The sequence below is a fragment of the Trichosurus vulpecula genome, chromosome 9, assembly GCF_011100635.1.
Source record: "Trichosurus vulpecula isolate mTriVul1 chromosome 9, mTriVul1.pri, whole genome shotgun sequence".
Lineage (NCBI taxonomy): Eukaryota > Metazoa > Chordata > Mammalia > Diprotodontia > Phalangeridae > Trichosurus > Trichosurus vulpecula.
The window spans coordinates 149,833,259-149,846,127 of NC_050581.1; the positions used below are offsets into that span (position 1 = coordinate 149,833,259).

Sequence of the window (12,869 nt, forward strand, 5' to 3'; positions counted from 1 at the left end):
CATGTGTGGAGTGGAAAGAAAGCTGGATTTGAAGAGGACCAATGACATCATGGATGATGTCTCATTCCATGGATGAACTGGATTTAAGCGAGGCAGAGTTTCACAAAATCATTAGCCTTATTCTCTCTTCCAGAGTCATCGGAGTCCAATAATAAGACAAAAGTCAGGGTGACTGGTGATGGCCCAGAATGCAGCAGATGACTTTGGTGTTTTCCATGTCTGACCAAGCTCTAAGAGCTCTGCAGCACCTGCTTCAACCACTGTCACGGCCATTGGAACAAACTGTTCTCATCTGTCCATCCCGCTGAGGAAGTCGTCACATCCCTGAGGTAGACATCCACCTAACCCACTGAAGGGTTTGAGGCCTGTCAGTTACCCTCAATCTGGTTTTACCTGTCTGCTGAAAGTTTGTCTGGGTGTGGCCACTGTGCAAGCTACAGTTTCTTGGAGCCACAGGTGAGAACTGGGTGACAGGTGGACACCGACGGTGGATAAGCAGCCGTGAAAAGGGCTGGGCAGCAGTCTCACCCCCTCCAAAAATAATAATAATAATGATGTTAGGGTTAGGGTCCTCCTTGACCACTCTATGCACCCCCTTTCATATTTTACAGTAAATGAGTGAACTGAGGTCCACATGGGGAATGACCAAAGAGAAAGGATGGTAAGATTTAGAGATGGGAAAGAGGTCATCCACTCTAACCCCCTCACTGAAGGGAGAGAAAACTGAGGCTGAAGCGAGGAAGTGACAGAGATAGGATTCCACCCCAGGGAAACATGGTGTCTGGTTTCTAAGGACCACATCCTGAAATACTTTTGGGGGCGAGGGTGGGGTTGGGCTAGAGGGAGCGAGAATGAGAGAGACAGAGATAGAGACAGAGGGAGAGATGGAGAGAGAGATTGTGAGACAGAGATAGAGACACAGAAAAACTGAGAGACAGAGAGAGACAACAGAGAGAGGCGGAGACATAGAGGCGGAGAGAGACAGAAAGAAGGAGAGATGGAGAGAGATACAGAGAGACAGAGGGGGAGATACAGAGGGAAAGACAGAGAGATAGAGACAAGTGAAGAGAGACAGAGAGAGGGGAGAAAGACAGAAGGAAAAATGGAGAGAGATACAGAGAGACAGAGGGGGAGATACAGAGGGAAAGAGACAGAGAAAGAGACAGAGCGAGGAGCTTGGAGGAGCCAGGGGGAGAGTAGGGGACAGCAGCTTGGAGGGGCGGGGCGGATCTAGGCCCCGCCCCCGGGAAGTCTCCCCACCCCCACCCCGCCCGCTCCTCGTCCCGCCCCTTTCCTCCACGGGCGTGCGCGCGCCCGCCTGCGCCTTCCGCATGACGCGGGGGGCTGTCGTGAGCCCCCCGACCGCGGAGCGCAGCGCGTGAGTACGGGCGGGGCTGCGCGCGCGCTCCCGACCCGCCCGCCCTCCTGCCTGCCTGCCTGCGTGCCTGGCCTGGCCGGCCTCGCTCGTTCCCGCTCCCGCGCTCCCGCCCTCGCTGGGTCTGAGGCGGCCGCGGCGGCCGCAGCGGCGGCGGGCGGGGAAGGGGGAGGGGTGTGAGGGGGAGGGGAGGGGTGGGAAGGGAAGGGAAGGGGAGGGGGGTGGTTGGGGAATGGACCGGGCGCGGCGGCGGCCGCAGCGGCAGCAGCATCAGCGGCAGCAGGAGCAGCAGCAGCGGCAGCAGCGGCAGGAGGCAGAGCGGCTGCGACGGGGCCGCCTCCTCCTCCACCTCCTCTTCGCCCTCGCTCTAGTCCACGGCCACGGCCTCGTCGCCCCGCGGGAGGCCCCGCAGCCGGTGAGTGCTGGCGGGGTCAGCCCAGGACCTCCGCTTCCCCCGCCCCCGCCGCCCCCTCCCCCACAGCCCAAGGCCGCCGGGGGGGGGGGCGCGTCTCGACCGGGCCTAGGATTCCGCCTGTGCCCGGAGCATCCAACTGTCATTTGATTATCCCAGCCTCCTCCCTCCTCCCCCGGGCTGCGGGCTCCTCCCGGGAAGGGGGTGCAGGGGCTGCGGGAGCCCGCTCCGCGGGGATTGCGGTGGGGGGCGGGGAGCCGGGGACCGGGCCCCTCTCCTGGGGTCATCCCGGGGATCCCCGAGGCTTGGTGCGGTGGGCCCCGCGGGGAGCTCGCCTCGGGTGGGGGGGGCGGGGGTCGCCCCTCGCCTCTGTCATCGCCACCTGAAAGCCGGGGCAGCACCTTTGTTTTCATCCGAAACTTGTGGCCGGGGAGGAGAGGCCGGGCCGGGCAGGGCAGCGCAGCGCGGGGCATTGCGGCACAGGTGCAGACGGGGGCCGGGGGCGGCCCAGGGTACCCCGCAGGAGGCCCCCCTGCGCTCGCGGGGCTGCGTGCACCGCCTCCAAATCCAGGTGTGAAGCGTGGAGGTCCTGGGGCGAGTCACCCCAACGCTTGTCCTGGAGCTGCGGGGAGGCGCCCTAGAGGTCTCGGAGTTCAGCCCCCGCGATCTACCAAGGAGGAAACGGACGCTGGAAACTAAGGGAAAAGTTCCCGGGCGGGATACTTTCCGCCGTACCAGGGAGACCCCCCCCCCCGAAATGCCCCATTGTTCCGTAGGGTCGCTTTGGGGTCTGGGGAAGCGATGCCCCCGGGTCTGCCTTCCGCTCTTTGAGAGCCAGCGTGGGGAGGCGGACCCACAAGCAGACCCGCAGGAAAGTTCCCTGAAATATGCTGGTGGCTGTTTTCCCTTTGGGTCGGTGGCACGCTGCATACTGGGCTTGACTGAGCTGCACAGTTGGCAGTAGCCTCCACTTACTCTAGGATCCCAGCCATGCTCTGTGCAGACCGCTGTTTGTTTCCTTCTTGACATGTTTGTCATAGAGAAGAGGAAAATGTCACTTAAATGGCAAAAAGTAAGATCACGAAATGTTGCTATTAGTAATTTAGACACCTGTTTCTGTAGGACATCTTCATAATATAAACGCAAATGCCTCCCTGAATTACTTTAAATAATCTTTGTAAACATGACCATTACCAGTATTTTTAGATCCCTAAAAATCATATCTGGAAAGGCTTTGACTCTGTCCCTGAGCTCACCAAAAGACTCCACGTTCACAATTTACGTTTCTTAAGCTCTGCAAGTTAAGCGATTTAGCTTTGGGACTAAATCTTGGACTTTTCCCAAGGGTAGGGTCTGCTGTTTAGAGAATTGTAGAGGTGGAAGAAAAGTTCACAACTGTGTTATGAGGTACTAACGTTTACTAGCTAATAGTTACTCTGCCTCTTGGAAGTCAACTGTCTCTTCCCCATTCTGTAGATACAAGGCAGCTATGGAGCATGGTACTGAAGAGCCTGACTCAGCTTGAGGCACACCTAGATTCACATCTAACAGTTGGGCCTGACTAGCCTTGTGAAGGTGGGCAAATCTTTTATTTAATCACTGAGCCTCAGAAAGTCCTCAAAGACTGTAAATTGTGACACAAAGATGAGAAAGCTGTTGACTTAAAGATAAGAAAACTGAGGGGCATGTTCTATAGCAGATATCCTAGACTAAGTCATTTAACAAATGATTCTTGAAGGTGCACCTTAAACCCAAGCTTTTGTTCTTTGGTTATGTCAGCTGGACGGAACCAGCCTCTAACCTGCAGATGGCCAGAGCTGAACAGAGCAGGCTAGAGACAGAAGAAGCAGGAATCAAACAGAAGTTTGATTGCAAAGTGAGGGAAATGGCTTGTAAGCAAGGAGGCAGACTAAATGCATGTGCTGGGAATTTGTATTTCTTTTAAAAAAACAACAACATATACCCATTCTTTGGCTAGTATAGAAATGGCTAAAAATTGGTTCTAGACAATTGACTTTGTCCATTATTAAGATTTTTCAATTCCAGGTGTATTTTTTTTGGGGGGGGGGAAGTCAGGGCAAGTGGGGTTAAGTGACTTGCCCAAGGTTACACAGCTAGTAAGTGTATCAGATGTCTGAGGCTGGATTTGAAGTCAGGTCCTCCTGACTCCAGGGTCGGTGCTCTACTCACTGGGCTACCTAGCTGCCCCTCAATTGCAGGTTTTATCTTCAGTTTCCTATAGAATGGGTTGCTAGTCAACATCAGAAGGAGGGATCTGAGTATTTAAAAAATCCACTAATATGTGAGCAAATGTCATTATTTTCATTTATTAAGAGCCCACACTATTTGGGTGCTTTGTAACACACAAAGAATTTATAATTTCTACTCCTGAAGTATTTTCTTTCTGATATAAACAAAGACCTTTTTGGACTATATTTCACATGGTTGAATAGTTATATGTAAATACTGTCATTAATTATCAAAGGCCTTTTTAAATTACATAAGAACTTTGGTCTGTCCAGCTGTAATCAATAATCTCATTTACCTTGGCTTCTTGGGGGACACTATAAGCCAACCCAAAATCTCTTAGAGAGCTTTTCTCAACACCTAGAACTAGATTAAACTCCTTTCTTCTTGTGTAATTGGTTCATAAACCTATGGTGGGCCTCCTTTGCTGTGGAGTCAAATCTATGTTTTGAAGTAGTCAAGCCCTTCAGTCTCAATTTATCTAGCCAACATCATCTCTGTTATGTTCCTAAGTAATGTTTCCCACCATTTAGACCAATCATACGATTTCTTTCACAAGTCACTCCTTCTTGCCTCCATGCCTTTGCTTATGTTGTCTCTCCAACCTGGAGCACTATTTTTTTTTCTGTCATTCTTTTTCTACTCATTGCTTAAGGCTCCACTTCCAGTTCCTCCTTTGTTAAATTTTTCCTCATGACTGCCTTCCCAGGAGAATGGTGAGGGATTGTTCCAGCATAACTTCACCTTTCTTTAAGAGCAATGAAAATCTTCTAACTCTGTCCCGTATTGAAATTCCCCCAAAGTACTGAATTCTCTCAGTACTGTTCTTATCTTCAGCCAGGTGATGCAGTGGATGGGGTCACGAAGAGTTGGACGTGACTGAAAAATGATTAAACAACAGCAAAAAAAAAAAAAAAACCCAAACAAACCCACTTGCAGTGTTTTTCATCTTGGTGTGAATGGCTTTGGACAAGTGCACAGGATTTACCTTGAGCTGTTGTGTGCCTAGTCCTGCTCACCTTGAGGATGATAAGAAGCCTCTTCCTGGGCCCAGTGAATCTCAGTGTATGAGCCAGACCTCAGGGAATTTCTTGGTGTGTCATCGCACCAGAGGGACAAGAGGCGGAATTCGTATTCTGTTGTCCAGTGCAGAGGCTTTCCTTCCTACTGACCACATTCCTCTTGAGGCTTTGGGCAGTGATGCAGCGGCATCAAAAGTTTTCTTTTTCCCTCAACACCTGGAACCAGGTGCTTTGCTCTGCAGGTACTGATCACCTTTTGCTTAGAACATAGATTAATTTTCAAAGAACCTTTTGTCAGAGGCTTCCTTCTCTTGCCACTTTAGGGTTCACTGTGGTCTGTTATCACACTGCCATCGAAATTAGATCTAGAGCTGAGTGAGACCTGAGAAGTTATCTGGTACCACTTCCCCATTTTACCAGTGAAGACACTGAGGCCCCACCTGCCCTGAAAGTGCCTGATCCCATGCAAGTTAAGCAGGTTCCAGCCTAGTTAGTACTTGAATAGGAGACTGCTTGGAGATACCAGGGATTGTAGGCTTTGAGACACATCATGACCTCACGTGACGTCTTTGCTAAAGCCATGAGTTCACACCTTGCCTCTGCTTCTCAGCTGTGTGACCCTCAGTGAGGAGGGTTTGTTTCTCAGGCATTTGGAGGCTATGCAGCCTTTCTGCCATTTCTTCTTGCGCCATCCTGGCTCCCTAGGGAGTGCATTGGGAAGTCTTTTGGATCGAGTCTGGATTTGGTGGAGCTAACACAAGTTATACCTTGGCTATGATTATACTTCCTTTCATGAAACCCCCAAAAGTGCTCTGTGCACACTCAGGATGTATGAGCTGCCTGGCCTGGGGGGCTGAGAAGCTTTCATTGTAGTCCTGTCTTCATCACTGACTTACTGGGGGGGGGGGGAGTGGATAGATTCCCTTACTTTTGTCTTATCTCCCTGTCTTATCTTAGAGGAATGTCTCGAGAACACAGGAGATGGGGACCACAAGCAGCATTATGCCCACGTTATGGATCGGAAAACTCTGGCTAAACAAGGGTGAGGGGCTTGCCTGTGGTCACACAGCTAGTAAGAGGCAGAGAGAAATTGAACCTGGGTATCTCCTGACTCCAAGTGTGTTGCTCCTTTTGCCGCTCTTACACTCCCTTCTTTTGTGATCAGGGACAGTAGGCTGGTCCTGTTTCTGCAGCTAACTCTGGGTGACCTTGGGCAATTCATTTCCCTTTTCTGGGCCCCTTAAATAGAGGGGGTGAAATAGATGACTGCTCCTTGCTTGGTGACCTCGCTAAAAATGGCGCACTGTGAAGGTGCCCCGTGGTATTTGTAATATTGTTTTATCTAAATAATGCAGATGGGCCTGAGGTAACTTCAGTATTTATATGGGGCTTTGTCTCATATTGCATACTACTCTCAGCTGTAGGTGGGTAGAATCTGGTGATAAGTCAGATGTGTGCAAGTGCTGCGTTCTGAATCATTGCCAAAACGTGACAGACCCTTAGTGAGATGTCTGACTGGGGCACACAGAACCGCCCTGCTTGTCAAGGTAATTGGCTTTGTTTTGTTTTTCTTCAGTTTCTACATTAGCTTTAGTTTTTTTAGAACTACTTGCTTTTCTGCGTATGTTTTTATGTTATTTCTTCAAGTTCAGATGACTTTTATCAATAATTCTACAGCAAGTAGGCTGTCTGGTCTGTTTCCCAGATTGGTTCTGTTGTTATCACGTTCTGATACAGCCTTCTTTATCATAATTTTATACCTGAATCATATGGTGTAAAGAACAGATTTTCCCCCGTCCAACCCCATTCCCTGACCAGTATTCAAAGAGGGTTTATCTGATGAGTGAGATGGTCAGTTCTGTACACTCAGTAGTGTTTCTGTTTTCCTTCTCTCACTCCTTTGTTCCAGCAGGTTCCAGGTTTCCCTTGGGAGGATACTCCCAGTTCTAGCTTCCTCCAGAAGCAGGCACTCCTGGTGAACATCTGCACTCAGTCCCAAGGACTTAGAAGACGCAGTGCTCTGTCCTCGCACATGGGGTCACTTTCTTATGGAGCTTGTATGTCTATACCTTTTTAAAAAGAACTTTTTTCACAAGATTTTCTGGATTTCACCTACACCTCCATCTATGCAAAGAAGGAAAATCTCTTGCTGGCCTTGTGAGGAGGTATGTTTGTTTTATCTTGTTATGAGATGGCATCAACTTGTGCTCTCAGAAGGATACAGTAGTATGATACCGCATCCACACTCCAGGGTAGAAACGTTGAATGAAGCCAAAGCTCCCCTTTTCTCAATGCACTTCCTTTTTGTGACTGTCATGGTTTGACCAAAACCCCATTGCAACACACACAAAGAATGGGAAAGGCTTAGCAGCCTGTTTCTTGAAGTGATACATAATGACCAACTGCTTTAACCTGCTGCTCCTAAAGCTGTCAACCTCTCTGCACTTTCCCCACTACTTATGGGGGTGGGGTAGGGGAGAGAGACAGAGACAGAGAGCATGCATCTGCATGTGTGCGTGGGGTGGGAGGGAGCAGTGTGCGGATAGACAACATATTCTATAATTTAGAAAAGCTAGGAAGCAGCTTGGAGTTTGATTACTGAGGGCAGAAAAGAAGGCTCTGACTCAGTTTTGTGATTTTGATTTAAGGGATTTTTGTCATTTCCAATCTTTGGAAAAATGGGATAGTTTGTCAGAGAAGTTTAGGACCCTCAGAAACGCAGATGACCATATTTTTGTACAGGATTTCTTATACAAGACAGAATGGTGTATGGAGTGTCCTTCTCCTATGTTAGTGCAAGTAGAAATCCTCTGTCTTTGGAGGCTCATGTGCTGCCTCCTCCTTACATTCTGTTTGCTCCCTCTAGTCAGAAGTGATTCCTTCCTCCTAAAAATTCTCATAGCACTTTATTTATGTTTCTCACACGTTTGTACTCTACTTTTATTTTTCTGGAATAGTTTTTAAAAAATCTGTGTTTTTTAAAACAAAGTTGGTACTCCTACCAGTGCAGATCGCAGTCCCCTCCAAGGCATATATGGTTTCATAAAGTGCAATAACTCAAAACCTAGGTTTCCTGGGAACTTACTTGCTGCTAAGGTGCCACTTCTTAGCCCAGCCCTTGGATGGTAGAGAGGCTGGAAGCCTTTTTAGCTTGGCCAGACATGCTAGACTTGTATTCTGCTGATGTAACCTTCAGAAACCTAGTGTTTCTTCCACTTTAATGAAGTGTTGGGTAGGACTCTAATGGAGGATACCTTTGATTACCTTGCATGTATGTGTGCAAACTATAAGGTTTAAGTGTCGTTTATTAGGTCAGAGAGTCTGTCTTACTTAGCTGGGTTCCCCTCAGCACTCACCTAGTGCTCTAGGTATCTGCTAGGGGCACGATAAATGTTGGCTCAGTTAAATTGAGTTCTAGGAGAGCTCTGAATGAAATTTGGACTTGGCACTGCCATCGATCTGTGGCTTCGGACAAGTGGCTCTGTTTTTTCAGCTGTAAAGCATTGTTCCTAATACCTATCCTACCTGTCTTCTAGAGCTGGGGGGACCAAATGGGACGATGGAAGTAAAATAATTTTGAAAAGCATAAAGTATTGTGCTCCTGATAGAGAATGTAGAGGCCTCGAGGTGTAGTGGAGGGAGCTCTGGCCTCGGAAGCAGGGCCAGCTGTCCAAGTTCACTCACTTAGGATGAGACTTGGAGCAGTGATGCCAAACTTACATAGAAACAGGAGCCAATAATCTGTACGTTGGGATTTCTGCTATGTTAGTTTTAAGATGTAATTTTCTGTTGTATCTTTATTTTATTACATATTTGCCAGTTACATTTTAATCTGGTTTGGGTGCATTCCTGAGTGTTGAGGGCCATGTGGGTTTGATACCTCTTTTATTACTGAGTAAAATGGCAAGCAGTTGTCCCTTCCTTGGACTGAATGATCTGTTTTGTGGTACCTTTTCTAGATAAGCTTCGAACAAAATTTGGATGTTGACAGGGTGGAGACTGATAGATCCAGTAGGCACCAATATTTGACAGTAGGAAAACTTTTTTGTAGTCCTGATTGAATGCCCAGCAGCTCATGGGTACTGCTTTTTAGTGTGAGGGTCTCAGCTAGTTTTATTCAGGGTGGCCTCTTGTGAAATAGGCAGAAGCAAAATCCCTTTTCCGATAGTTAGAGAATTTTGAGCAATGCAGAAAAGCTTGCTGAACAAACAGCTAACAGGACCAGATTGTAAAGAGAAGAGTTAGAGTACAAAGGAAAGTTGGGAAGATTTTTTGTACTCCTTTTTCTGTTCTTGGATTTTACAGTGTAATCCAGCATGCAAGGTTACATTAGTCAGATGCTTTTTTGCTACCATCTAGCATGGTGCCTTCCATATAGTAGACATTTGATAATGTTCAGTTGAATTAAATTTTTTCTGTTTTCTAGTTTATATTAAGTTTGAAACTGTGAGAATAGCAGCTTAGTGGTGAATTGATGACTGCCTTTTGCTTTCACTCAAAATGTAAGTCCAAATAAAATATAGCTGTGGTCACAGCTTAGCATAGTACCTGGCACATAGTAATCACTTAAAAAATGCCTGTTGACTGACTGTACATTTAACTTACCCATACTAGATTGTGGACCATCAGAGCCAGAAGAGCTCTTCCTGGTAGATCATCTTTTCTGACCACCTAATTTTACATATAAGGAAACAAGCCCAGAGAGATGATGGTATCCAGGCCTCATTACTTGCTATTCACCATACTGTCATCACTCAGTTAAATAGGTGGTATAGGCAGTTTTCTCAGAGTAGATACTGATCTGTATTACAAGAGATTTCCACCCTGAGAGTCCCTGTGCCGGTGGCATTTCGGTTCTGGTCCCCAGAAAAAAGAAAAATCACTTGTAGCAAGCTATGCTTTGCCCACTTTCCCAAAACAAAAAGGATCTATCCAGAAGCCACTAAACTTATACAATTAAGAAAACTTGTAAAAGGTCACATCGTTGTCACATAGATGTTTATCACATTAACCTAATAGCTCCCCCCTTCATCTGTTAAATTTTGTGATAGCTTATAACTTGATTTGGCTAAATCTGAGAAGCCGATTTCCTCCATCCCTCACTGCCCGCACTACTGATTTAGGGTGTTCTAAGGGACACCAGCATTCTACCCTTTCTTATATTATGGATGATAATCTTCATGTGTTTGTGGACTGAATGGCAGGGGGAGGGCATTTTGCTTGGCTGCCTTTGGGTGGTGATTTTATGCAACATTTTAAAGACAGAAGGCTAGAGGAGATCTGTGGGCAGAGATGTAGAAGTATTCCTACCACAGTCAGAATAGCACAGGCTTTTACTGTTTCTCCACAGACACTGAGTCACAGAGAGTTAGAGTGATTGGCTTAAGATTATTCTTTACGTCGAGTGTCGTAAGTCAATCTACTGTCTTCTGATTCCTGATTTACTGTACCTTCTACGACATCAAAAAACCAATGGAGAATTGCCATCTCAGCTTTGGCAGAGATCACTTAATCTAGGTTTTAATGTATTATTTACTTTCTTAGAAGATGTTTTGTGAATTTGTATATTAAGTGAAAATACATGGAATCTGATGGTCTTTTCTCAGTCTTACTCCTTCTTGACCAACCTGTTACATTTGACAAGGTTGACCACTGCGTCCTCCTGGACTCTCTACGTGAATCTCTCCTTGTTCTCTCTCTGGCTGATCAGGACGAGTGTGCTTTGCTGGATCATCCATATTGTGCCCCCAAAATATAGGTGTTCCTCAGATTCTGTCCCAGATCCCTATTCTCTCCGTCCGTACTGTTTCTCACTTGGTAAACTCATCAACTCTCCTCCTCCATTAAACCACAACCTCTCTCGGATGACTCCTAGATCTACATATGCAGGTCTTCTTTTTCCCTGCATCTCCATTTGCATGTTGGGACATCTCAAACTTGATGTCCCAGAGACAACCTGAGCTCAGCTTGTCTAAAATTGCGCTCATTGTACTCCACTCCCCCCTCCCCCCTCCATTTCCTGTTTCTCTCGAAGGCACTGCCATCTTTCCGGGCTCCGTTGTTTGTAACCTCAGCATTATGTTGCCCTCACTCCCCCTCATGGCACAACCCCAGTCAGGTACCAGATCTTTCCATTTTTACGCACACACCGTCTTTTGCCTCTTACCCCTTCTGTTGGCTCTCATACTGACTGTTCGGGCCCTGGGTTATTGCAGTAGCCTCCTGATGTCGAGTCCATCCTGTGCATTGCTGCCGGTATCACTTTCCTCAAGCACCGGTGCCTGTGGGACTGGTCCCCTTGTCACTAAGCTCCGGGGCTTCTTACGGCTTGTGGAGTTTGGACCCAACTTACCTTTCCAGCTTCCCTGAACATTATTTCTCCTTCCACACTCAGTGGTCTAGTCACATTAACCTTTTTTTGGTTCCTCACATGGGACACTCCAGCTCCTGCCTCCTTGCCCTTGCCTGGGAGTCCCTCCCTCCTTACCTGTCACTCATGGAGCCCCTTCTTCCTTTATAGTGAAAGCTACATCTCCTACATGAAGTTTTTCTTGGTTCCTCAAACTACCTTGTATTTTTAAGTATTTTTCACATTTTTGTATTCCTGTACTTTCTGTTTATGATGTCAGTATCTTTACGTGTACTTGTCTTCTCCTTTAGAATGTCAGTTCCTTCCCCGTGGAGATTGGTTCATTCTTTGTACTTGTATCCCCAGTGTCTAGCACATAGTAAGTTCTTAATGAATACTTGTTGATTTTACACACACACACATGCACCTACACGCCTATATCTGTGTCTTACTGTAAGAATGTAGGCTTTAGGCTGTACAGTTCTAATATTGTGTGACCCTGAGCAAGTCACTTTCCTTATCTTAAAAATGGGGAACATACTATGACCCACCTCCCAAATGAGAGAATATTTGCAAGCACTTTGCAAACCTTAAAGTTCTTTCTAAGAGCTAACTATGATTATTATGGAGTTTAGATTTTCACATTTTATAAAATTCAGAATTTTACCAGCACAGCTTAAGAACTAAGTGGTCTAGAAAAGCAGATAGGTGATGGTTACATTTCTCTCCCTCGTCGTGTCATGCAGTGGGACTCTTCAGCATCTTCCAGACTTTTTAGGCCACACACACACAGGACAGGAGGGTGTTAGCTGATGAGTGGTACCCAGCCGAGTGAGAGAGCATCTTCCAGCTCGTTGTGCAAAGTGGAGTGTGAACCGCAAGGGTGGGGAGGTGGGACGGGTCAGCAGTGCCATGCTGGTGGGGTCCTGGCTCCAGAGCCCCAAAATGCTCCTTTAGACCCCTGCTCTAATCCTGCCATCGCTCCCTCTGGCCTCTGCAATCTGTTCTTTGTCTTCACCAAGACCTGTCAGTTGCTCAGATACCCCTTGCTTTCTCAGGCCTTGTGCTAGCAGGTTTTACTTTTCTTTCTTTTGCAGTCTTAGGCTGTTAGCTGCTTCCATCCTCCTCTCCTTCTTATGTGCTTCTGGGCTCTGCTGGAGAAAGTTACCTATCCAGGCTGACTGGACCACTATATATCTCTGATTCCAACTGGGCTCTCAGTGCTGCACAGAAATCCTTTTGTTCTTATTCCCTTTAGCTCTCTACCCAGCAGCATTTCCAAATCTTCTCTTGCTGCTCTAGCCTTCTGCAGTACTCTGTCATCTTTCCCTTTCCACAGAAGCGTGTCCTACTTTACTAAGAAGATAGAATGCATCCATGGTAATCTCCTTCATCAGTGAGGACAAAGGGGTGACCTAATCATTTATCTCTGCCTAATTCTAATATCTCAGAGCTGCCTTCTCC

The 12,869-nt window shown here is 47.2% G+C and overlaps 1 protein-coding gene across 1 annotated transcript in view; it reads left to right on the top strand.

Annotated features, from left to right (window-relative positions):
- Positions 1-6,993: 6,993 nt before the first annotated feature.
- TMCC1 (transmembrane and coiled-coil domain family 1) overlaps positions 6,994-12,869 on the top strand; it is a 291,947-nt gene continuing 286,071 nt past the window's right edge. Inside the window, exon 1 of the mRNA XM_036739243.1 lies at positions 6,994-7,221. The gene's annotated coding sequence lies outside the window, so the exon portion shown is untranslated. The remainder of the gene's footprint in view (positions 7,222-12,869) is intronic.